The sequence below is a fragment of the Notolepis coatsorum genome, assembly GCF_963971535.1.
Source record: "Notolepis coatsorum genome assembly, chromosome: 3".
Taxonomy (NCBI): Eukaryota; Metazoa; Chordata; class Actinopteri; order Aulopiformes; family Paralepididae; genus Notolepis; species Notolepis coatsorum.
The window spans coordinates 115,797,750-115,824,312 of record NC_140167.1 but is presented as its reverse complement, the minus strand read 5'-3'; positions in this window follow the sequence as shown (position 1 = coordinate 115,824,312).

Genomic DNA, 26,563 nt, shown 5'->3' with positions numbered 1-26,563 from the left:
AGTTCTCACGCACCGCATAACTCATCTTGACAATAACAGAGGTCCACAACATGGAGCCTGAAAAGAACTCACGGAAGTCTCACAACCAATAGAAACACGCCCAGTGACGTACTCTATGGCGGGGGGAATTCCGTGACCCACCGCCCAAATATGGTGTGGGACCAGGAAACTCCCTCCCCCCCATCCCCCCTCCCTACCCTGTGACGCGCTGACCCAGCAACGTGACAGGAAGCCCGAAGGAGAGGAGGTCCAACCCCCTTACCAATAAGAAAAAGGTGAGGGAGGGTTTATCAGTTCACCCCCTCATGACCCCTCACCCCTGATATGATGCAATGACAAAGCAGAGCCATGACACCAGTCATAGCATGCTACATGAAGCGCATGTATAGCTGTCAAGGTAACAGCTTCACATAGGCTCATGTGCGAACCTGCCACCTGAATTTTTACACCTTTTCCTAAAGGAAGAAAAACACAGACCAAGAGAGGGCCAAGGGCCCTGGTACAAGAGCTTACACATGTAACTTCTGTAGGCCAACACCTAACCCAGTTGTGGATCTTAACGACACACACAACCCTCCATCACAACAAAAAAGGGCGAAAGTACACTCTCACTACCGTAAGAGGAACGCCGTTTTTCATAACGAGAGAAGACACAAGTCCTCGATTAAGTACTGGTCACAGGCCTTGCTAAGTCCACATGACAGCGACCAAACAATCTTCAGAAAAAAATTGCCCCTTTAAGCAAGAGCACAACCCCAGCAGAAGCTGAGGGGTTACACCGTATCCCCAAAAACATAGTGAAACAATATATTGTAAACAACATTTTGAGGGGGGGGGGGGGGCAGGGGAAAACCGGGGAAACCCACCCCTCAACACCTTACCCCTGATACGACGCCAATGTGTAGAGTAATCACCTGTTTATTGTCATCACAAGCAGAGAGGGACTCATCCCTCGATCACATGCCACTATGCACAGCATTGTAGGGCAACCCAGCCAGTCGTGGGCTCAGCCACGTTGTCTAACGTTACATGAACACACACAACTTCTCATAATACACAGCACATGTCGTATCTCCAAATTTATTGAAGCAACATACGTTTTGGAAAAAACATCGTTATTAACAAAACATTCAGGAGGGGAAGGAAGGAAGAGTGGGGTAATGTCCGATGGACACCTTACCTGCACCAAGGAACGCATGATGAAAGACCGCAACAGGCTGGTCTCCACGTTGATGAAAGGCCTCTTGCTGGCGAGGCAAAAAGCAGCTAATGTGAGGAGGGGGTTCTTGCGGAGCCCAATAGCAAACACAAGAGAGAGAATGGAGCGGTTTAGGGTTCTTTAATTGTATTTCCCCAAGCAGACAGAGTTTACATCAGGAATGTGCAACAGACAGGGGTTAGAATGTTCTTGGGGGGAATGAGGACAGGTGCACTCCCAGTGCAGCTGTGGGCAGAGAACACAGGTCTTGTGTCGAGAGAGAGCAGGAGCACTCCTTGTGCAGCATGAGATGTCCAGGCAGGAAGGTGCGCTGGAGCGGGGGTCCAGGGCACAAGAGAGACAAGATTAGAGAAGGAATAATCACAAGAGCAGGTCTAGCAGGTCTTCAGGTTGAGTCATCGTACCTAGGTAGGCAGTTTAACACTGCGACGAGGGACAACAGGATCCGTCGGGTGATATAGGGGCTGCTTGATGAGGGAATCCCTCACAGCCGCGCTGATTGCCGCTCGTCTGGCAGCGTGGGAATGCTGCAGCAGGAAGCTGCCCATATATGGGCGTGGCAGGATGGGGGCAGAGGAGGGCCCGGGCCCTGACCATGACAGCTAAGGCCGGAGCCTCGCACCGGCGAGACGCCCCCCTCCTGCAGCCGGTCATGGTGCAGGCCCGACTACATCTTCTGTCAAAGATGACGTCGTAGTCAGAGTGCTAGGGCCTGCTATTCTCACGGCTAATGTTCAATGGTTGTAGCACAAGCTAACAGCTAACTCTAGGCTAACTGATAGCATCAAGCTAACATTCCCAGCCGAGCGAACGTACGGAGCTAACGTTGTAGCTAACAGCTAACTGGCTAACAGGTAGCTCAACCCGGCTAGGAAGCAAGCTAAGCAGCTACCACTGAAACTGTACAACGTGAGAAAACAATATAGGCCAACACTTCAGACAGCCGCTGTCTGTCCCTCTCCTCATCCGAAGAGAGAAGAGAAAAAGACAACACAGTCTTCAGAACGGTGTTACCAGACACAGCGGTGTCGGCAACAAGTCCCTGGGCCCGCACCGTGACAGATGGGATCCGTTTGTCCAGAGACCCGGGGAATTGAACCGCAGATTCGGCACCACGGTCCCAGGTAAACAAGGCTCCGATGAGGAGCTCATGTTAACGTGGGCATTAAACCAGAACCCTCTCCACGCCGCTAAGAAGCAGCGAAAAAGGATACCAGCCTGGAGCCGGCTTTCGTAAGTTGTGCAGCCGTTCCCCCCACAACAACACACCTGGCGCCCGTGTCGCAAAACCATCACCCGCCCCAGAGAGGCCACTAGCCCTCACACGGCCGAGCGCCTCCCAAGCAAAGCGTCCAACTGCAGAGCCGGAGGTAATGCCTGTCCAACTGCAGAGCCGGAGGCAATGCCGGCGGGGATTCGCTCAGCGACGCAAGCCCCTAATACGAAAACGCCAGTGGAGGTCAGAATGATCATCATCTTCTAGACACTCCGGTGGCGAAGACATTATCGCTGTATTTCCTCGAAAAATTGTGAGAGAGAAAACAAAGATATAATGTCAACGCAGCTCCTCTCCAACCATTTGACACTAAACTCAAGTGGTGTATACAGACACTCGCCGTGGTGAAAATAAGGAAGGAGCTGTTAGTATGGCCACACCCCTGCTTATGTAGAGGAGCGGATGGGGGTGTGGCCAGGCGAATGGGTGTGTATAGGTGCATGTGGAGAATTTATTCAGTATATAGACTGATATAGGGATATATTCCAGTAGGCGCAGAGCGGAAGCTATGACGATAACATAACAGCTTTGCCTCGCCCCCTCTACACTAAACAGCAATATCCTGTGTATACAGTGCCCCTCTAAATCAACCATCAACTCTCAGTGGACCCCCCTATGGGTGTCTTTTAGAACTCCTTTTGAACCCACTCTTTGGTTTAGTTTTTGGGGTTTTATGGCACGTATACCGCAGATAAAAACAACAGTGTCCCACAAGGGAGAGTGAGACATTTGCATGCCCCTCTACAAAAATATGTAATAGTTGTCGGTCTACACACTGTTTACCTGCCGCTGTCTCAGGGGCAACTGTCAAATGGAATCTGACGTGAGCCCTGCCTGCCGTGTGTAGCCTGCTTCAGCTAGCTAGTGGCATGCAAATGAGATCTGCTTGGAGGTGAGTGGGGACTGATGCAAACAGGGATATATATGGAGACAGGTGCAAAGAAGCACATGCATGTGGAGAAAGGCATGCCATATGCACAAATACACATCCACACGCAAAGATATAAATGAAAACACAGACACACTTGGTAGATCAACCATGACTTGCTTCCCCGGGTGCATCTCTCTGTGATTCACCCGGGTGACAGTGGCTCAGGTGGTAGAGCAGTCGTCTGGCAATCCGGAGGTTCCCGGTTAGATTCCCGCTCCTCCCGGGCAGTGTGTCGATGTGTCCTTGAGCAAGACACTTAACCCCTAATTGCTCCCGATGAGCAGGTTGGCACCTTGCATGGTTGCCTCCGCCGTCGGTGTGTGAATGTGTGAGTGAATGTGTGAGTGAATGGGTAAAATGTAAGTAAGAAATTGTAAAGCGCTTTGGATAAAAGCGCTATATAAAAAAGCAGCCATTTACCATTCATCTAGAAAAACACGAGATATATGTATATGTATTTCTATATACTGTATATGTGTGTACTGTAGGAAAACTCAGTGAAGGTACTGCCTCACTATGACATGTCATTTGCTATATAGCCGGTGTATTGTAGCATTAGAGCTGTAAATTAAAATTGAATAATTGCAACATTATTGCTGTAAATACAATAATGCCTAATCCCAGTTTAGACTCAGTTACTTGTAGGGGTGGGAATCACCAGTTTCATCACGATACAATACGATATAAATTCTTTGGACTTAAACCCAATGCAGGAAGTAAACTAGAAAAAATACCAACAGAGTGCACACAGCACTACTATCCACACTACTTAAGAAATTAACACCCCTTGGTAAAAGCGGAAAAGGTTTTCATGGTGCAAACACTGTGCAACCACGGTGCAACGAAGACGTACTAAAGTGCTACAGTGCTGCAATGCTAAATGCTATGCGAAAAGGAAAATAAAAAGCATCTGCACGAAACTAAACCGCATCATGTAAATGTATGGTATGGTATGTAAATGTAAATGTAATGGTATGTAAATGAACAAAACAAAAAAAAAGAAACGTAAGTCTTCAGGGGTAGGGCTCGACAAGCCTAGTGCTTCTCCCTAGCCCTTTTCGGACAATTGGACAATGCTGCAATAGCAGCTGGTAAAACTTTGGCGATTTATGGAATGACCGTTGTTATGTGTCCAAAGCCCGAAATAAAAAATAACTGAACTGAACTGAACTGAAACCGCATCATTATTTCTACACCATGCCGGGGGGCAGTTACAGTGAAAACGTATTCCGCTCCGTTGGTCTTTTCCTAGTTTACTTCCTGCATTGGGTTTAAGCCTCGTGAGAACAAACAGGATCTTGTGACGAGCCTTATACCATACAAAAGACAAATTCCGCCCCTATGTGGACACTACCTGAAAGTGCATACGAGATGTTTAACACACGGTTCCAAAATAGAACATTAACGTAACATTGTAAAACAGTAAAGAAAATGTTGATCGTCTTGACCAATGTGGTCATTTACACTCCTGCCAAATCCTGCTATGATGAATGAGCACAGTTAGAAAGAATACATTTGTCATACAGGATTTGTAGACTCTAAATAACAGATCTGTAACTGAGGGGTACAATTCCCTGACTGTATTGATAAGTATGGTATCATTAAACCACTACCGCTTTATGTACTTTAACTACTGGCCATACAGTACACGATATCTAAATATGATGAACACTTTCCCACAATGAAATCGGTTCCACACAAAGGTAATAATCAAATATTTAATATAGCAAAAGGTACATATGATATTTACTATTACATTTATGATTTGAATGCACTTGTAAGGCAAATGAGTACTCGTAGGCAAATCAACACTGAATGTCCAATCTCTGGTTACGCAGGAAGCAAGTATACAACCTGGCTCTTAGGGAATTAAATCTATGGTACTCTTAATGATATAGCAGGATATTCTTGAAGGGGTCCTCCCGGTTGTAGGCCGGTAGGGGGGGTAGGAGAGCCGTCGGTAGTAGACCGTCTGGTCAACGATATCTATGGAGACTTCAAGTACAGAAGACAGTGCAGTAGACTCTTGATCCGCAGACGAATACACCTTGGTTCTCTTGTAGGCTGTAGCTCCACAGTGAAGAAGAAGCTAGGCGACCTCAGTCTCTCTGAGCGCCGACTCAACTTGACTCCTCTCGGGGGTAAATCCAACACTCACAGGCGTCGGCGATTATCCGCTCCACAAATCACAGTACCAAAGCAAATATACTCCAGCCGCACAGGGCTCAGCAGTCGTCGGGTAGGTAATCCAGTGTACATGTCCCTCGGTCCTCGTCTAGATCTCCTCGGAAGAAAGCACCATGTGGTCGGCCCCAGCCTGGATAAGACTCTAGATAACACGAGGAAGCGTTGGAGATGCTGGTCACCTTAGAACTCTAACCGCTATTAATTCGCACGAGGTCTCGATGCTATTCTAAGGCCAAACAGGCCATACTACACCGCACGCGGTATCGTGGGTGAGGCTTCACGTTCTGTTACTTAGTTGGGTAGAAGGGTAAAGGACTAAGGGTCTTCTACATTTACTTGCGCCATATTTATATGCACGGTGAACAAATAGTGCCACTCTCATTTCGGTAGCCGTATCCCTGAGCGGAGCCGGGGCTAGTACGGACATGTCTCGTCGGTACCTTTGAACTTGACGTCAGGGGCTGGTCCCCTGGCGCCTGGTCCTTTTGTCCAATAAGAGAATGAACTATTATGGGCTATAGTAGGCTAAAGGGATATTCCGTGTATATGTACAAGGAATATACAAGGGATATCAAACGATATACAAATACTACTCAATATATATCAACAAATAAATATATATATTCGGTTTAATCTGATCCTTCGTAACAGCCGCCCCCTAATTAGTCCCACCTAATTAGCTAAGCAGAGACAGATTAACCGCACTGTCCACTACTCAATGTCCGCTGTGAGGGTCAGTCAGTTCACAAAGTCATGGGGTCATGGTCGTCATCGATAGTATCGGGGAGCCTTGGCAGTTCTATTAGCCTCGCCACGGGTCGGGTGTAGGTCCGCCCTTGGACGAGCACTTCAGCTGCTCGGACCTTTCCATCGGCACCGGTGATCACTTTGCTTACGCGGCCAGCCGGCCACATAGCTCGGGGTAGTGACTGGTCGATAATCATGACGACTGTTCCTTCTGTCAAATTGTCTCTCTCTTTCACCCATTTCTGGCGGGTCTGTAGAGACGGTAGGTAGTGGAGTAGGAAGCTGTTCCAAAACTTGTCAGCCAGTACTTGACTGTACCTCCACATTCTTCGGCCGTTCGCTTCTTCAGGCCTGTACATTGTCTGGGGTAGCGCGGGGTCCAGCCGCCCCATCAAGAGTGTGTTGGGGGTGACTGGGTCGACATCTGCTACATCACTTGAGACGTAACCGAGGGGCTTTGAGTTCAATACTCCCTCGATCTCCGTGAGGACTGTCATTAAGACTTCTTCCGCCACGGTCTGGGCCCCAAGCACGGCGTACAGGGCTGTCTTTATAGAACGTACTTCTCGTTCCCAAGTTCCACCGAAGTGAGGTGCGTTCGGGGATTAAACTGGAAGTCAATCTGGGATGGAGCGAGGTGGGTCTTAAGTTCTGGGCCCATAGCTTGGAAGCTCTCTCTCAGCTCTCTTTCTCCGCCTTTGAAGTTTGTCCCGTGATCAGACAATAATGTAGACGGTTTTCCTTTCCGTGATGTGAATCTTCGGAAGGCCATAAGGAATGAGTCTGTGCTCATGGTTGGAAGGAGTTCGATATGTATCGCTCTGGTGGTCATGCATTTGAATACAATACCCCACCGCTTCTCGGTTCCTCTTCCTTTCTTTATATACAGCGGGCCGAAACAGTCCATACCGGTGGAGTGAAAAGGCTTGTCGCCGAGTCGGAGGCGACAGGGAGGTAGGTCTGGTCCGGGGTATACTGGGCTGGGCTCGCCACTTACGACAGTCTAGACAGGTTCGCTGGAAGCGCCGCACTGCTTCTCTCCCTTGCAGTATCCAATAACGACGTCTGATCTCCGCGAAGACTCTCTCTGCCCCTGCGTGGTGCACATCCTCGTCGTATTTCTTTATGATCAGCTCTGTGACCTTGTGTCGGCTGTTCAAGACTATCGGGTACTTGACGTCATCCGGTAAGTCTGGGGCTCTCCGCAGACGACCACCCACTCTGATGAGATTATGGGCGTCGCTCTCGGGGGCTAGGTGGAGCAGTCTGCTGTCTGATGGGACGGGCTTTGCTCCCTGTAGACAGGCTAGCTCATCGGGGAACGAGTCTCTCTGGGCTCGTTGTAGTAGAAGAAGTTCTGCTTCTTCGTAGTCAGCTGCTGAAATGTCAGTCATGGGCTGCACCTCTGGGTGGTGCCACAGAAATGTCTTTAGCTGCGCACTCTGTAGGGTGAGGCAATCGTCTATGTCGGGGTCTGTGGAGACGAGTGTGTTCAATCCACAGAACATAGGTTTCTTGTTTTCGGCCTCCTCTTTACTCGCCTCCCGTGGGGTGGGTGTAGGCCACTCTTCTTCCGGGAGCTTGAGGAACTCTGGCCCGTCACTGTAGAGGTTGTGACGGGTGAGGTCATCCAGGGACATTCCCCGGGTGATGACGTCAGCTGGGTTGTGTTTGGTGTCCACATACCTCCAGCTCGCTACTTCTGTTAACTCTTGAATCTCGGTGACTCTGACTCCCACGAAGACCTTGTATCTGCACGAATCAGACCGGATCCATGTGAGTACGGTCGTGGAGTCTGACCACAAGATTGTTCTTTGCACCGGGATGGTGAGTTCACGTTGGATTAACGTGGCGAGCTGCGCTCCTGCTAGGGCTGCGCAGAGCTCTAGACGTGGGATAGATTGTTGCTTTCGTGGGGCTATTCTTGAGCGAGCCAGGATGAAAGCAGTATGTATTTCTCCTCCCTCCTCTCGGGCACGCAAGTAGGCCACCGAACCGTAGGCTACTTCGGAGGCGTCGCTGAATACGTGCAGGTCCATCTTGCATGTCTCTGGCCTCACTGTGGGTGGGAAGTAGCTGCGGCGTATATTAACACCTGGGAGTGAGCGGAGTTCCGTCTCCCACTCTCTCCATGTGGATGCAAGGTGTTCGGGTATGGGATCGTCCCAGCCCTGGTCCTTGTCCCATAGCGCTCTTACAATCATCTTTGCCCTGGTGGTGTAAGGTAGAATACATCCCAACGGGTCATATTGTCTGGCGAGTGTTCTGTATACACTCCGTCTGGTGGTCGGTATTGCCGTCGACCTTCCCTGCTCCTTGGTCAGGGGTTTGTGTCTATAATGGAGCGAGTCTGTTTTGAAGCGCCAGACTAGTCCTAGTGTCACTTCTTGGGCTTCTCCTGGGATGGTCGCCATCCAGGTGTCGCTGCTCGCTGCCTTGTCCTCGGGGGAGAGGCTGCGCAGTACTTGCGGGTCGCTGCTGGCCCACTGCCTGAGATCAAAGCCGCCTTTGATCAGGGAGGCGCGGAGCAGCGCACGACGTCGCCAGTCAATTTTCTTTATGTGTCCCGCTGTGATTCGCTTGTTAATCTCAGCACGGTACACAGCCTCTTGAGCGGGGTCTTTGGCTAGGCGCCGCTCTGTGTTCAATAGATACCGCTCCGTCGCTTCCTTTGTGGCGTGAAAGGTGGGCATTCCCTCTCGCCTCAGGAGTGGAGTTGCGTATCTCATCACTCCGTTGACGTTGACTCTCTTTGTCCCTTGCTCGAGGAGGGCTATAGCGTAAATATCTTCCTTAGAACGAATGTCTTTCTTTTCGTTCTTAAAGGGCATTGTCTCTAGTGTCCATAGCCTCTCGACATGCTGCAGGAGTGTGGTGTCTTCTTCTGTCGCTCTGGAGTGGAGGCAGCTAGTGGCTGCTGTTCGGTTAAGAGACTTGGCGAGGGGGCCTTGTAATGTCCATCCTAGGCGGGTCTCGACTGCTGCAGGACAACCTCTGGGTCCTGTATGGACCCGGTCTATCGGGACTATGAGGTCTGCATGGTCGGAGCCTATCAGCAGGGTCGGGGTGGCACCGTCTATGAGCGGGATAGGGAGTTGACGCAGGTGCACATATTTATCCATCAGCTTGGCGATGGGGTAGGTGTACTGCGATAGTCCTATTTCTTGGCTGGTGAAAGCATTAGTAATCCTATACCGTCTCTCGGGCTGCCCGCTTGCTGCGATAGTGAAGGATACATTCTCGCCCTTTATCGTCTTTAGATCTCTTCTTATTGTCCGAATCGTCATCTGGTTCTCGCTCCCCCGCAGCCCCAGCTGGGCCGCAGCGGACGCGAGGAGAAGGGTCTTCTCTGACCCGTCATCAAGGACGGCGTAAGTGTCCATGACCTTATCTTGGTAACTCAGTGTTACGCGGACCACCTTTAAGAGCACCTGGGCGCCGCTGCTGCTAGCGGGGTCAATGTACATAACACTTGCCTTTGTGCTGCTGGATGGTGCAGGCTTTCTTCTGTTACTGTCGTGTAGGACATCTAGGTGGGCTCTGTCACACCGACTACACCTCTTCTTGAGGCGGCACTCGGCTGCCATGTGACTGCGCGCACATCGGTAACAGCACCTGTTGGACTTTATCCAGTGACTCACTTCTTCAGCGGTCATCTTCTTGAACAGGTCACATTGTGACAACCAGTGTTCCTTTTCGCAGTACGGGCACACCATCTTCCACTTCTCTTTCATCGAGGGGGTACTGTGGTTCTTGCTGCTCGGTACTGATTCTGATTGGTGCATGACAGTCACCGATCTTCGGCCATCGTTTGCTCTCCTAGGTCCCTCTCTGGAGCTTGGTGTGCTCCGCACGAACGTATCCAACCGTAGGCTGCTGACTTCTCTCGCCAGGATGTCGGCTAGGTCTAGGAGGGATGGCTCGGGCCGTTAGGATCACGGTGGTCTCTTTGCCGCCTGAAGCGCTCCTGTCGGGCGGGCGGCAGCTTCTCTAAAATCCTCTCGACGTTCGAGTTTGCGTATAGTTCGTGCATACCCTTTTCTCGTTGCGCCCCCAGCATCCCTACCAGGGATTGTACTTTGATAGACAGGTCGTCTAGTGAGCGATTGTCTGTTGCTGGGGGTAGGCGGTCAATATGCCTTATCTCTTGTATTACGTAATCCCATATACTCTAGTGCTGCTAGAGCCGCTGTGTATGGGGTAGTAGAGGTGGCATAGGCCAGCGCTATGTTGTGCGCTCTGGGCACTTTCAGGTGCTTCAATAGGATAGCATACTTGTGGCGTTCATCAGCTACATCCACCATCATTGTCTCTAAGCACATCCGTAGCTCCGTGTACTGTGCTCGGTTCTCATGGGTGAAGTCTGGAAACGTCGGTGTGCCAATGTATGACGCCGTGGATGGCTGGCACATCGGTGAGCGTTGGAAGAGAGGCCTCCTGGGCGAGTCTCCTCTTACGCCTCTCGGTGGGCTGGTACCGGCAGGGTACCATGGCCCGCTGGTCCAGGTACTATTCCTCGGGACTGGTCGTGCGTCATGCTCACCCGTGAATAGAGTCGGGGGTCTGTAGCGCAGAGCCGCGGGGGTATAGCCTGGGCTGTACTGGACCTCCTGGTCCTGTGGAGTACGGTGCTGTTGTCGGGCTTGACTCTCCTCTTCTCCCTCTTCTTCCTCTGCCAGGTCATCTAGATCCTGTAGTCGTCTATTTAGCCTCTCCGCTGTGTCCGCCGTTCCTTCCTTGTAGCTGGGTCTCACTGGGACCAGTCGGGGAAGGAGTTCGGAGGGGGGTATAGACTCTCCCTGGTGGTCGGGCTCAGGGTCGCTTAATCGGTTAGGGGAGGGTGCCCTTGACCCGTGTCTTGACGAGGCCCTGGAACCCCTTGTGGAGGGAGGGGGTGTTGCCCTGGTGATCAGCTGCTCCATTAGCTGCGCTTGTAGTCTGTCGCGCTCGGCTTGTAGTCTGTCGCGCTCGGCTTCGTGCTTGGTGAGATCTGCTTCTCTTTGGGCACCGGCAGCGGCACGCTGGGTGTCGGCCCGGTCTCTTGCCATATTCTCTTCCGTCTGAAGGCGTCTCATCTCCAGACGTATGCGCTCTTCGTCGCCCCGTTGCTGCGCTTGGAGGCGTTCGCGCTCGCTAAGCGTCTGTGCTTGGAGTTGTTCGCGCTCGCTAAGCGTCTGTGCTTGGAGTCGATCGCGCTCCGTAGAGGCTGCTAGGCTGGCGAGGAACGCCTGTGCCAGCATCCTCTCCGCCTCGCTGGGGGAAGACGCTGGTTGAGGTGATCCGCTCCTGGCAGTACTCGTTGGGGATGCGTTCCCCTGCGGGGAGTCCTGGAGCTCTATCTCCTCGGCGCTCTCCTCATCTTGTTCCGTGCAGAGTTCCATCTCTGGAGGGTTGTCTTCCTCCCGGAGCTCTTCGGGGACTACTTCTTCGGTCTTGGCGGGGGGTAAAGTCGTGTCAGTTCCCTCCTGGTCCCCACCGTGAGCTTGGTCAGTTACATTAGAACCCACTAGGGCCTCTGTGGTCGGGGTATCCTGGTTGATAGGGTCGGACATAATTTTACTTTCTACTTTTACCGCGTTTACCGTTTGTAGAAGGCTAGGTAGTATACTGCCAGCGTAATCCTCTAAGTACTGAGGTGGCTGTCGTCTACGCTGCGGGCGTTCTACTTTAGGAGGACCGTTTCGTGGAGTGTTCATCATAGGCCATTTCAATATTAATACCACTATATTAATATTACACTAGTTACCATCCGGCTCGAAGGACCAATTGTAACTGAGGGGTACAATTCCCTGACTGTATTGATAAGTATGGTATCATTAAACCACTACCGCTTTATGTACTTTAACTACTGGCCATACAGTACACGATATCTAAATATGATGAACACTTTCCCACAATGAAATCGGTTCCACACAAAGGTAATAATCAAATATTTAATATAGCAAAAGGTACATATGATATTTACTATTACATTTATGATTTGAATGCACTTGTAAGGCAAATGAGTACTCGTAGGCAAATCAACACTGAATGTCCAATCTCTGGTTACGCAGGAAGCAAGTATACAACCTGGCTCTTAGGGAATTAAATCTATGGTACTCTTAATGATATAGCAGGATATTCTTGAAGGGGTCCTCCCGGTTGTAGGCCGGTAGGGGGGGTAGGAGAGCCGTCGGTAGTAGACCGTCTGGTCAACGATATCTATGGAGACTTCAAGTACAGAAGACAGTGCAGTAGACTCTTGATCCGCAGACGAATACACCTTGGTTCTCTTGTAGGCTGTAGCTCCACAGTGAAGAAGAAGCTAGGCGACCTCAGTCTCTCTGAGCGCCGACTCAACTTGACTCCTCTCGGGGGTAAATCCAACACTCACAGGCGTCGGCGATTATCCGCTCCACAAATCACAGTACCAAAGCAAATATACTCCAGCCGCACAGGGCTCAGCAGTCGTCGGGTAGGTAATCCAGTGTACATGTCCCTCGGTCCTCGTCTAGATCTCCTCGGAAGAAAGCACCATGTGGTCGGCCCCAGCCTGGATAAGACTCTAGATAACACGAGGAAGCGTTGGAGATGCTGGTCACCTTAGAACTCTAACCGCACGATGCACCATACACGATAGACTATTATTACTCAATAGAAATACGTCGCACTCGACGGTACAGTGCCAAACTCTGACAATTCAGCTATTAATTCGCACGAGGTCTCGATGCTATTCTAAGGCCAAACAGGCCATACTACACCGCACGCGGTATCGTGGGTGAGGCTTCACGTTCTGTTACTTAGTTGGGTAGAAGGGTAAAGGACTAAGGGTCTTCTACATTTACTTGCACCATATTTATATGCACGGTGAACAAATAGTGCCACTCTCATTTCGGTAGCCGTATCCCTGAGCGGAGCCGGGGCTAGTACGGACATGTCTCGTCGGTACCTTTGAACTTGACGTCAGGGGCTGGTCCCCTGGCGCCTGGTCCTTTTGTCCAATAAGAGAATGAACTATTATGGGCTATAGTAGGCTAAAGGGATATTCCGTGTATATGTACAAGGAATATACAAGGGATATCAAACGATATACAAATACTACTCAATATATATCAACAAATAAATATATATATTCGGTTTAATCTGATCCTTCGTAACAAGATCACTTATCTTAATGCGTATAACAATTCAAATAATACAACAATTCAAGTGTATCTGTACTGTACTAATCACTCTCGAGGAGGAGTACCAGTTTCTGGATCGTTCGCTCGAGGACTGAAGGTCTGGTCGAGCGATCTTTTCGCTCCCCGGTCTGTATTTTGAATGGACGTACTAAACGTCGCTCTCTTGAGTCGCTCTCTCGACGACACAACCTACTTGCCACTGGCTTTTTGGGAGGTTTCTGTCTTTGAGGATGACTATGTCGTACACCTTGAGGTTGCACCGGGGTACGTGCCACTTCTGACGTGTCGAAATGTTCAGGAGGTATTCCTTCTTCCAGCGGCTCCAGAATTGTTCAATTAAGTACTGGACTCTGCGCCATCTCCTTCTTGCATACATGTCCTCTTTAACAAATCTCCCAGGGGGTGGAAGAGCAACTTTAGATTTCATCATGACGAGGTGGTTTGGTGTTAATGGTTCTAGTGGCATGGGGTCGTTGATTCCATCTACTGTCATTGGTCGGCTGTTTACAATAGCTGTAGCTTCGTAGAATAGTGTTCTAAGGGAGGCGTCATCGAGTCTGCCTGGACACAGAGCAATAGTGGCGTTCAGCACATTTCTAATGGTCCTGATTTGATGTTCCCAGACACCGCCTGCATGGCTGGCAGATGGAGCGTTGAAGACGAAATCACACTGTGCTTGCTTTGGCCATCACAAGACTGGAGTGCACTGTGTCTTTGTCATTTTTGTACCTAAGGTAGGAACAAGCACCATACCCCAAGTGATGCAGTTCTGTCCTGATGATGTTGCCGAAGTCATGTGGGTGGTGGTAGCATCTAGGGATCGTAACTTCCTTTAATTTATATAGCCCGATTTTCCACTCCTCCCACCGTGGCTTTAAGTCATCTGGCAGTGGATCATCCCATCTTATGCTTCTGCGGCATAGCTCCTGGAGTATGCGCTTTCCACTTAGGGTGATTGGATCATAAAGAGAGGCGATGACTGAGAGGATTCGTCTTCAACGCTCCATCCGCCAGCCATGCAGGCGGTGTCTGGGAACGTCAAATCAGGACCGTTAGAAATGTGCTGAACGCGACTATTGCTCTGTGTCCAGGCAGACTCGATAGAAACGGAACAGAACAGGACAGGCACTTGCAAAAGAACACTAGCAGAGAAAGGAAAGGAGAATCGTGAGCTGGATAATAGGAAAAACGAGAAAGCCACTCAAGAACTTGTGTGTAAACGACTAGAAACAAAAGAAGACGATTTTAATGAACGACTTGAAAAGGAGAGAGTGAGGATAGCACTGAATAAATAAGAGTACAGGTATGTCTACGGTCACACAAATACAGAAACAATTATCTCTGAGCTATCAAAGGAGTCAAGCAGAAGGATGGAAGCTGAACTCGCAGCTAAAGTGGAAGAGGTGAAGGCCATCCAGGTAATACCGGCTCAGCAATCAAGTCTCCTCAAACTAGAGGGGGAAGAGGCAGCCATGCTAGCGGAAATGGAACAGATGAAGGTAGAGAGTCCTCATAAGATACTCATAAGATAAACTCATAAGATGTAGATACAGTTTGCTATAGATAGAGTTTCAAATAACGCTACCAGAAATAATGTATTAATTTATTAAATGCTGGCCTTAACTCAAAATCTTAACAGAGAAAACACATTTAGAACTTGGCTATAGTGAATTATCAAAAACATTCTATTTCTATTAGTTTTCTTTCCCATATGTAAACATATGATAAGTGCAATGTCCCCATGTAATGTGTAAGGTGCACATGCTATTTTTTACTACCACTCTCCCCCAAGGTTGTGTAATTGCAACAGAGACATAACAAGCTCAAAATCAAATGTGATGAATGTATTCCACAATAACTAAATATATACATGTTCCAATCTAGACATTGTAATAATCACCTAAACATTTTTTAAGGCATTTTACTTACTTGCATATGACGAATCCAGTCCAATAAAACAAAGCAGTTTTTCTGGCAGGAAGATTTGGAAGTTGTGTGACTTTGGAGGCCAGAGGGTGGGATCTATAAACAGATTTACTATCCAATAGCATTGTGAGGCTGAACAACAGGACCCATTGACTATGTAAATGTGTTTAAAAAAAAAGAAAAAGAAATGTACAGACTTTTTTTTAACTAGCTAAAAGTGATGTTGTCACCTTGCAACTGACGGCCTTACAGGGAGACGGAAAGGATGAAGCTACAGCAGCTACAGGCAGAAAAATAAGTTAAGGTAGCAGCAGCCCGAGTGAGGGCATAGAGTTCTGGAAGTGATTAACACTAGCACAACCAACAAGGGGTCAAATGACCCCTAGGCATTTTCAATAAATGTATCCTCGTTACTCGGTCGAGCTCCAGCTCTGTCACTCAATGACTTTTCCTAAAAGTACCCGTTTTATCTGGCGCGGTTTCTGAAATTTCAAAATGACTTCAGAATAAATAAAGTTATTCCACACATATATAATATATATGTGGAAAGTCACAGCACTTTGCGAGCGTCTAGTGCAGGGGTGGCCAACCCATGGCTTGCGAGCCGCATGTGGCTCTTTGCCCGTCAATGTGTGGCTCTTCCATCCAAAAAAATAAATAAAAATTATAATATTTTTTTTCTTTTTTTTTTTTTTACTCAAACCTGTGGTAAACCTCATATTTTTATATTAAGAGGTAATTATATAGTTTACACTGTTTATTCTTCTCATATTTCTTATATAAGCTGTGGGTCATCTGATCAGTGACATTTTCTCCATGGCTGTTCTAGTTCATTCAAGACAATGAAGAAGAATAAGAAGAAGCCACTAACCATGAAATAAACACTGCTCACCAAAAACCTGAATATAGTGCTCTGCTACATCCAACATTATTTCAATGTCAAGCATCTCCTGGAGCAACTGTGAACCAAGAGGCCTTCAGTCTAGCCCAAGCAATCGCAAGCTCACTAAGCATGAACCACCTACCTACACCAGAACCAACAATATTCAACGGCAACCCCATGAGATATGTTGACTGGAAAATTACATTCATGGCCCTGATACATAGAAAGCCCCTCCCAACATGTGATAAGATGTTTTATATGCAAATGTACCTTACTGGAGAAGCTTGTAAGGCTGTGGAGGGATTATTTTACAGAGACTCCGAAGATGCATACAAAGGTGCCTGGAGAGTATTGGAAGAAAGGTATGGGAACCCCTTCATTATAGAAAAGGCGTTCAGAGACAAGCTCATGAGATGGCCAAAGATAAATACAAACGATCCTCTGGCGCTCCAAGAGTTTGCAGACTTCCTACAGGGATGCACAGAGGCAATTCCACATGTCCGAGGGCTGGCCATCTTGAACGACTGTGAAGAGAACGACAAGCTGCTCAGAAAACGACCTGAGTGGATTGTGCAAAGGTGGAGCAGGATCATCGTGGAAGAGCTAGACAAGTCTGGAAGCTATCCAAGTCTTGCACATTTTACAAGATTCCTGAACAAAGAGGCCCGAATAGCCTGTAACCCCATCACCTCCCCACTAGTGTTGAACTTCAGAGCCCCAGACGAGAGGTTTCCCAAGAGAGCCAGAGCGCTAAATACAAGCGACCACATGAAGAATAACACCTTAGAAACGGAGTACTCACCCTATAAGACAAGGCCACCGTGCCCCATCTGCGAAGATGAAAAACCATGGCATTGCTACATGCCCCAACTTCGCATCAACGACTACAGAAGATAAGAAAACATACATTTACCAAAACCACCTCTGCTTTGGATGCTTGAGGAAGTGTCACTCCAGCACAGATTGTAAACGATGACATACCTGCAACACCTGCAGCCGTCGTCATCCAACGTGTCTGCACGAAGAGAGGTCACCAACGCCAACAGAGACAGCAAAGAGTGGCTCAGCTACTGCAAACAACCAGAGCCAAGAAGTCCACATGGCCGTGTCTCATACTACAACCCGATGTGCTTCTGCCACCTCAAGCATCGTCCCAGTCCTTGTGTCTTTAGGACGAGAGCCACAGATAACGGTGCTCACTTACGCACTACTCGACACCCAGAGTGATTCAACATTCATCCTAGAAGATCTGCTCGAGGAGTTAAGCATGGAAAGTCAACCAGTGAAGCTGAGACTCAGTACAATGATGGCTGTCAATACAGTCATAACCAGCAAGGGTGTCAGCGGCCTACAAGTTTGAGAACTCCATTGAGTACCACAAGCTTACACTCATAGCTTCATCCCAATGGACAGGTCTTACATTCCAACTGGCAAAACAGCACTACAGTGGCCTCACCTAAAACACCTTGCAGACAAGTTACAGATACTTCTAGACCAGGTGGGAATGTTAATCAGATGTGACTGTCCCTCAGCGCTAGCTCCACTTGAAGTCATCATAGGCTGTGAAAACGAACCCTTTGCAAAGCGAACAGAGCTTGGCTGGAGCATAATAGGCTCATCTAATCCTCATCTGGACAGACAAGGACACAGAGCTTTGTGCATAGAGTTGCAGTAAAATAAATGCCAGCCCCATCGACAACAGATGTCCTGAAAGCCCTTGAGTCAGACTTCACTGAAATAATCTACGAGGACAAGTATGTGCCAGATGTTCACCTCATACAAATCCTCAGTGACAACATCAAACATAAAGAGGACGGACACTCTGAGATGCCTCTACCTTTCAAGGGTAGCAGCCCACCATCTCTACCAAACAAGAGACTAGCCAATAAAGACCAATAAAGAATATCACAAACGAAGACCTTCATGAAGGAAATCAGTGAGAAAGGTGATGCAGTTAGTCCATACAACAGCAGATGGAGAGGCTGCCTGGTACATTCCTCATCGCGGCATCTACCATCCCAAAAGGCCCGACTAGCTAAGGGCCGTGTTCGTCGACTGCTCAGCAAAATGATCCGCCACCCCTGAATCCCGCTCCATCACCAAGTACTGTTGATGAAGTGGAGTTTGCAGGCTAGGGGGGGGGGGGCATTAATCTAATGTGCATTAGGGAATGGCCATACCTGTGCTGTGGGGATGTAGGCCTGAGGGAACATTTTGATGGGATGGAAATGTATTAGGAATGGGGTAACATAGGACTGTGGGAACATAGGGATGACCTTGGTTTCATAGCAAGTAGCACAACCTTTTTGTAGTGTTTTTCTAGTTGAATCAACTAAGTAGGAGTGATATACAGGTACATTTCATATATAATAATCTGTGGTATTTGGACAAAGCTATTGCAGTGCAGTGATGACTAAAGTAGGTCATACACAACCTAATTCATAGCAAGTAATGTCACTTCACTGCAGTCTCTTTAACTGAACACATTTTCCCCACTTGAGAAATAGTGTGAACATATCTGCTGTGAGAGGGAGAGCAGATGATACAGAAATGGACATTTATCGACAAGGGCTCAGCACTGTCTGAGAGGAACAGCTGCTGCCACATAGAATATACACACAATCCTGCGTACTGGCCATGCTACACACACACACATATACACGTGTTCACCAGCTGTCAGATTCACAAACATGCAGCATTTATCATCAAGATAAATGTGAGTTTTCGTAGACCGCCGTCAACCCCTCACCCCCGCAAGATGGAGCCCATGGAAATAATATCATTATTGTGTATTGGCTTGACTCATAACAGAAGTCTTCACTGTGGGGGGACTGGGGCCCTGTGCGGCCTTAGCCATCCTCTGCTGTGCCTGTAGGAAACGGCGGAGATGTGGCCGTGTTGATTGACAGCTTGGTGAAGTGACCCGACCAGGAGTTCTTCATGCAGATAGCCACCCTGCTGTTTTATGCAAAGAGCTCCGCCAAAAAGGGGAATGAATCCATGGGCCCGGACCAGAGAGGGAGGTCACGGAGAAGTTGTCAGACACGTGGTAGACATGACGCCACTGACAGGTTTGTTTCAACCTCCTCATTCTACCCCTGTCTAATTTCAAAAGAGTTGATGAGGGGCACGGCAGGGTAGTGTAGAGGTCTAAGCACCCACCTACCACTGCAGAGACCCAGGGTTGAGTTCTGGTCATTGCAATAGCATCTCTGGTTGCTGTTCAGAAGGGAGAGGATCTGGGAGAGATAGTGTGATTCTCAGCATTCGTAATGCTCTCCTAGTGAAACGCCTTGCTGTGAAAAAGTAAAGAAGCGGCTGGCGACTCCACATGTATTAGAGGAGGTATGTGGTAGTCTACACCCTCCCCAGAATGACAGTAGGGGCAGCGCAACGACCAGGTGGAATTGGGAGAAAAGTTTGAAATGCAAAGAAATAAAAGAGTTTGTGATTTCTGCAATTGAATTAAGATAATACAGTGTAATAACAAGAATAATAAGAATACATTTGATTTATATGGCAATTATCTAGTACTCAAAGTTGCTTTAGGTAACTAAGTGAAGTTGGTGAATATTTAGTCAGCAGCCATAGTCATTTAGGGAATACATCTCCCCCTTCCTCCACAGAGAACTTAAGTGATGAACATCATTCCGATATGCATGAAAGATGAAAACGTTTCCAAGTATAAACACAGCCGGCCATCCATACGCATACATACCACCAACGAAAATAGATACAAACATGGAGGTCCATAAATCACTCTAGTAAATGATCTAGGCCCCCACCCCCGTGTTATTCTCCTCAGCCTTGACAAACTGCAATAACGCCTGCGAGACAGTAATCAATCTGCATTACATTTACAAAGCACTAAAACAACGCTCACCTTTTCTCCTTGCCGCTATGCACAGCTATCACACTGTGGCCGGGAAAGAAAGTATTAAAGCAGCTCCTAGGAACTTTCATTTTGTGGTGATTTTGGCGGCCCCTGTGGGCAAAATTGGTAGGTCTCCCATAATGAAAACGTGTTGTAAAGATCTTACATTTACATTTAGCTGACGCTTTTATCCAAAACGACTTACAGGTCAGAAGGAAGGGTACATCTCTTTCAGCTAAGTAACAATGTTTATCAAACAGTGTTGAACTTGGGTGCTACAGTCTTGAGTGCATAGTAGTAAAGACATATTAACATAGTAGGTAGTAATATAGGCAAGGAAGATTATTTATTAGCAAAGTGCATGATAGTAAAAAAGTTTTTATAATTAATTTTTTCATATTAGATATTGATTGAAGAAGTGTGTTTTTAGTCAACAGCGGACAATCGGTCAGGTTTTGGCTGTCCTGACTGTGGTGGGAAGTTCGTTCCACCATTGTGGAGCAAGGACCGAGAATAGCCAGCTTCTCTTTGATGACCCCCTGGAGCTCAGATAGGAGTGGGTCTGATGTAGAACGGAGGGGTCTTGAGCATGTGTAGTTAAAGACAATTGACAAGAGGTGAAGTAACTCCGTTCAGCTTAGGTTCAGTTTGATGTAGTTGGTCATCATCCAGGTGCGGAAATGTCAGACAGGCAGGCCCAGATCCGCTCAGAGACTTGGATGTCTGAGGGAGGAAAGGAGATGAAGAGTTGAGTGTCATTGGCGGTTGTGAAGGTAGGATGACAGCCATGCCAGCGCAGAGCCTACAACTCCCATTCCTGCGATAAAGGCGAGGAATATCTGATGGCTGACTCACTGTGTCGAAGGCTGCTGATAGGTCCAGGAGAAACAGGACAGAGGAGAGGCCTTTCGCTCTTGCTGAGTCAAGAGCCTCTGACTACTATGAGGGCCGTCTCTGTGAGGTGACCAATCCTGAAGCATGACTGATTAGGGTCTAGGAAGTTGTTCTGTAATATATAATCAGTGAGCTGGTTGGATACGGCACTTTCAAGTTATTATAGTGGAAGGAGAAAAGAGAGACAGGGCAATACTGCCCTGTCAAGGCAGACCGCAGTAACTCAAAAAAAGTCAAAATTTAGTTATGAGTGAAATTGAACTTGTCAATAAATGTTTTATCTTGTGACCAAGTTTCAGATGTTAATGTCGCTCAGTTTTGGAGATATGGGGTTTTAAAAACTGCAGTAACTACAAAATCACACTCAAAAACCAGGCAGACCGCAGTAACTTCCAAACAGTGAAAAATGGCTTTAAAGTGTTTTGACTTGCCATCCAAAATGTGTTATAGGTAGATAGATGATAGTACCCAGATTTAACATGTATTAATGAAGTAATCTTTAGGCATACAAAAATATGACATAATTATTTTAATTAACCCCCAAAAAGCAGATACTGCACTCTGCTGCACAGTTCCCTTAAATAATTACACAGGTAATGTACAGGCAAAGTGCAGTAACTTCAAATACAATGTTGTTTTCCCTCCAGCTTTCATAACTTAACCTAGCCATTTTGAAAATGAAATTTAACACCTGAATATATTGGAATGATGATGATCCAAATAAAATGGCTAGGTTAAGTTATGAAAGCTGGAGGGAAAACAACATTGTATTTGAAGTTACTGCACTTTGCCTGTACATTACCTGTATAATTATTTAAGGGAACTGTGCAGCAGAGTGCAGTATCTGCTTTTTGGGGGTTAATTAAAATAATTATGTCATATTTTTGTATGCCTAAAGATTACTTCATTAATACATGTTAAATCTGGGTACTATCATCTATCTACCTATAACACATTTTGGATGGCAAGTCAAAAAACTTTAAAGCCATTTTTCTCAGTTTCACTTTTTTGAAGTTACTGCGGTCTGCCTTGACAGGGCAGAATAGTTATCTATGACTGGGGTTCAGGTTGGTTTTTGTGAGGTGAGAACCACCCCAGACTTAAGAGAGGAGTTGATGGTTGCAGTTAGGAATGGGAGGATGTCTGGTGCTATGAGTGGGAAGGGTATTGGGTCCAGCTGGCACATAGTGGGATGGTTCAACCCACTCTTGATCTGGATACTGCATGCATTTGTTTTGGAAGTGAGTGAAAGAAAGACACAACTAATTTTAATACTATTTTTCTTTTTTAAACACAGATGTTTGCAGGATGCATGGCGATGAGGTAATCTATTTGTGTCCATGTAAGATTAATAACAATGGACCTCAATCTCTAACATGTTCGTATGTATCTTTGTTACTACAGTATCTTGGTAAAAAGTTTGTACTAACAAATTTACGAAAATTCTCCTCCGGATTCCTGAACATGTTAAGCGGTCTCCGTAAGTGGCCAAAATCATTGCAGCTGGGTTCCCATGAATGAAGAACGTAAACTGGAAGCGTGTTCTTGTACACCTTAATTTGCAAACAGAAACGCCCCGCCAGCTCCTTATAAGGAGAGGCTATCCGTTGTGTCTGCTCCGTGCTGACACTCATGGGGGATATAACAGGTAGCGTAACTTGTAAGCAATTTGCGACTGATCAAAGTTTTATTAGATTAGATTAACATGTATTGTCATTATACAGCAAGTACAATACAACATCCAACCAGAGTGCAAATGTAACAGTAAAGTTAAATAATAACATACAATGCAAATGTGATTAAACTGGTAAAATACTTCATTTGGGATAAATAGTAGGTGATTGTGTTCACGTCGATTCTACAGACATCCTCGGAATTAAATCATTATAATAAAGATAAATACGACAATATTGGTGTCATTAACAATAACGTCTTACATTTATAGTCATGACTCAATTAGGCATTGTGAGTAGGGATGCCCCGATCGATCGGCCAGCGATCGGTATCGGCCGATATTCAGTATAAATATGAGATGGGTGAATTCCGATAATGCTTTATTTTCGCCGATCGTGAAAACCGATCGAAAAACATGATCCAATTCTTAGCGGAGATCTCACTCGCTGACTTATGTCTGACACATGGAGCTGCAAACTGCCGCTCCTTCTCCTCCTCCCCTGCCCTCCCGCACCCGTGTAAACACAGAGGAGGCTCCTATTGTCATGGTTTTTGCCTTATTTCACCTTTCTGTGAGGGACAGCTGTCTATTTTTGCTTTATTTCACCTCTCTGTGAGGGATAGCTGTCAATACCTGTTCCCTGTGGTTAATTGCCTCATGGGTCGGCAGGTGTGTGGGCTAGAGCTGCCGCGGTTACCGGAATACCGCGGTATCGCTGTTACGTCACGCCCACCGCAGCGTTTAACTGAATACCGCATCAATGCTGTTTTTTATAATACTACTCTCAACCAAAGCAAACATTTTGATTGACAGTCGAATCTGCCAATTACGTCACACCGCTTGCACCCGCCTCTGCTGTTACCACCAATCGGCAAGCGCCTATTCAGGTTTTACTTCCTGGATGTTAGCCATTGATCACAACAAGGCTAATAACATTAGCTCGCCGCCGGAGTGGACTACCAGAGATCCAGTCCACAGGAGTACTAACACTTGTCTGATTGAAAACTTTATTAACAGACCGCAGAATGGGCACAACTCAGCATATAATAATAAACTTCTAATAATAATAAGAAGAAGAAAGGGTCGGGGGGGGGTAACCACCGGGCGCTACCAGCCTACCACCCCTGCCCGCGACACCGAGTGAACGATGGCGCACGACCAGAGTGGAGACTTCGAATCCGTGTTTCACTTTCAATAACGAATGCGTGCTTGCCGAATCCCAAACAATATTCATGCTGCAAAGTCATCCTCTAAAGATAGACATTTAGACTAGAGGCAGGCTATATGCTATAAAGAGTAGACTACAAATTTTTTTTAAAAATATTCATTCCAACGGTTATATTGCGGCGGTATGAAATATTACGCAAATTTGTGCGGTAAGGAAAATATCAATACCGCGGCAGCTCTAGTGTGGGCTTGATTGCACCTGATGCAGTCCAGCTGTGCCTATGGCCATGTGGAGTCTATTTAAGTTTGGAGATCGCAGTGTCAACTGCTTTTTCATTTCCTAGTGTTGGTTGTCCTTTTGGTCACGCTCATTATATTGAAGTGTAGTCTGATCTCTGATTCAGAATTGAGCTTTATGGTAGTCATTCTTATTTTAGGCTACTCACGTGATTCTACACACTTAGTGGAGGTTTATTGTTTTACTTTTTCAAATATAAACTCCTTTATTAGGAGGTATCCTTGTGGTTTATTTACTTTTATACTATACCTCTTTATTGAGAGTAGTCCTGTTTTTTGGGACTTGATTTATTTTCTTAATTACTCACTTTGAGATTTCCACCTGTAAAGGTTGTTTTCTGTTGTTTAATTTTTCCCCTCTCCTAAAATATCTGCATAAGCAGTCTAGTGGTTGTCCATGTCACGGATAACTTTAAGAGTCCCTGTTATCTGCTCATGACCCACACACACACACACACACAGCCCTCACACCTATTGCCTCGGGCAATAGTCTGCTCTAGTCTAGTGCATGGGACCGTGAGCTAACGTTAGCTACCTAGCTATCGTTACTGTTTAAACAAAATTACCCAGTCAACTATTCACTTTTAGTTTAATACATGAGGCATTGTCTAAGTATCTAGCCGGCTAGCTACTGATAGCTCATGATATCAACAAATGCTCTAGCAATAGTCTAGTAGTGCATGTTGATACCTCCGTTAGCTCACGTTAGCTCACGTTAGCTCACTGTTCAAAACGAAATGTCCCATTAAACTAAATAGTTCAATTCCGCTTTTCCCTCCTCTTGCCCGCTTCATTGATGAAGGTCAGTCGGTTGCTAATGTGGGGGGTTTCGCTGAGTCCTATTTACCTTTTTTACGGATAAACGGGCTAACAACTGGGTGCAGGCCGGGTGTACCGTGGCTACGTAGCCAGGTAGCTTTGTTCCTGTGCCCCGGCGGGGATGAACAATGTCCCACCCGGCCGATGCTTGAGAGCGCATCGGCTCGGAGGGTGGCAGTATGGACGAATGAGTGGTATACTTCTGCAGGATGGTTTGTAGCGGCGACCAGTGTTATGGCTCAGCTGGCTAGTTTCCTATCCACATTGGCGTCGGGTAGTAGGGCTATGGGTCCAGCCGACATTGTAAACATGTTGCATGTTTGTGGTGTTATAGAGATCTTGACTCAGTCGCAAGCTATAACTGCGGGGAGGATTAGGATGATATCAACGTTTGTTGTTAGGCATGTTTGGTTGGAGCACTCTCCTCTTGGGGAAGAGGATAGGTTTTCTCTCCTCACGACTCCTTTTTCCACAGAAAGGCTTTTTGGTCATTCTGTGGAGGCGCAGGCGGTTGTTGATCTGGGTCCTACACCGCCTCACGCTGTGCAGCCAGAGGTGGGAGCACGGTCTCGTCAACGACTAAAGTGGAAAGTGTCCTGAGCAATGAAATGAAAAAGATCTGCTCTTGGCTCAGTGACAATAAATTGTCTCTACATCTGGGAAAAACAGAGGCCATACTCTTTGGGTCAAACGCCAACCTAAAGAAATCCCAGGGTTTTAAAATTAGAGTAGGTGAAAACATTATTGAGGATAAAGAGGAGGTCACCTACCTGGGCTTTATTTTAAATAACAAACTTTATAACGAAAAAATGGCACAAAAAGTTATTACTAAGGTCAATCAAAAAACCACATTTTTATTTAGAATTTCCTCGTTCATAAATAGAAACGCTCTGAGGACCCTAGCTGGAGCCCTCATCCAATGTCACTTTGACTATGCTTGCACTTCATGGTACAGCAACATATCAAAACAAATGAAGACAAAGCTCCAGACCTCCCAAAACAAACTAGTGAGACTCCTGCACAACCTTCACTTTAGGACTCACTTAACGCCAGCCCACTTTAGCAGTTAATAAAGTAGGAGATGTCCACAAACACGCCACAAGAGGGAGCCCCACGGACCTGGTCCCACCGAGAGTCAGGACATGCATGGGGAAAGATGCATTTTTTTACTCGGCTACGGTAATGTGGAATGCCCTGCCAACATTCATAAAACTCCTGAACTCCCCTCTCGGATTTAAATCCGCCCTAAAAACATGGCTCAGCAGCAACTCAAATTGGTCTTAAAATGTTTTTTATCTCTTTTATCATAACTTGGCTTTTATTTCTTTTATCATGAGTTGCTTTTAAGGGTAGCGGATTGTCTTTTAACATTAGTTAACTGTATGAGTTGTCAGGTTAGGTGTTTTTATAAAAAATGTTAGGATGTATACTGTCTAGTGTACATGTCCATTTGTGTTTCTGTGCCTTTTTATGTTCCATGTATGGACCACAATGGAAACAAGCCT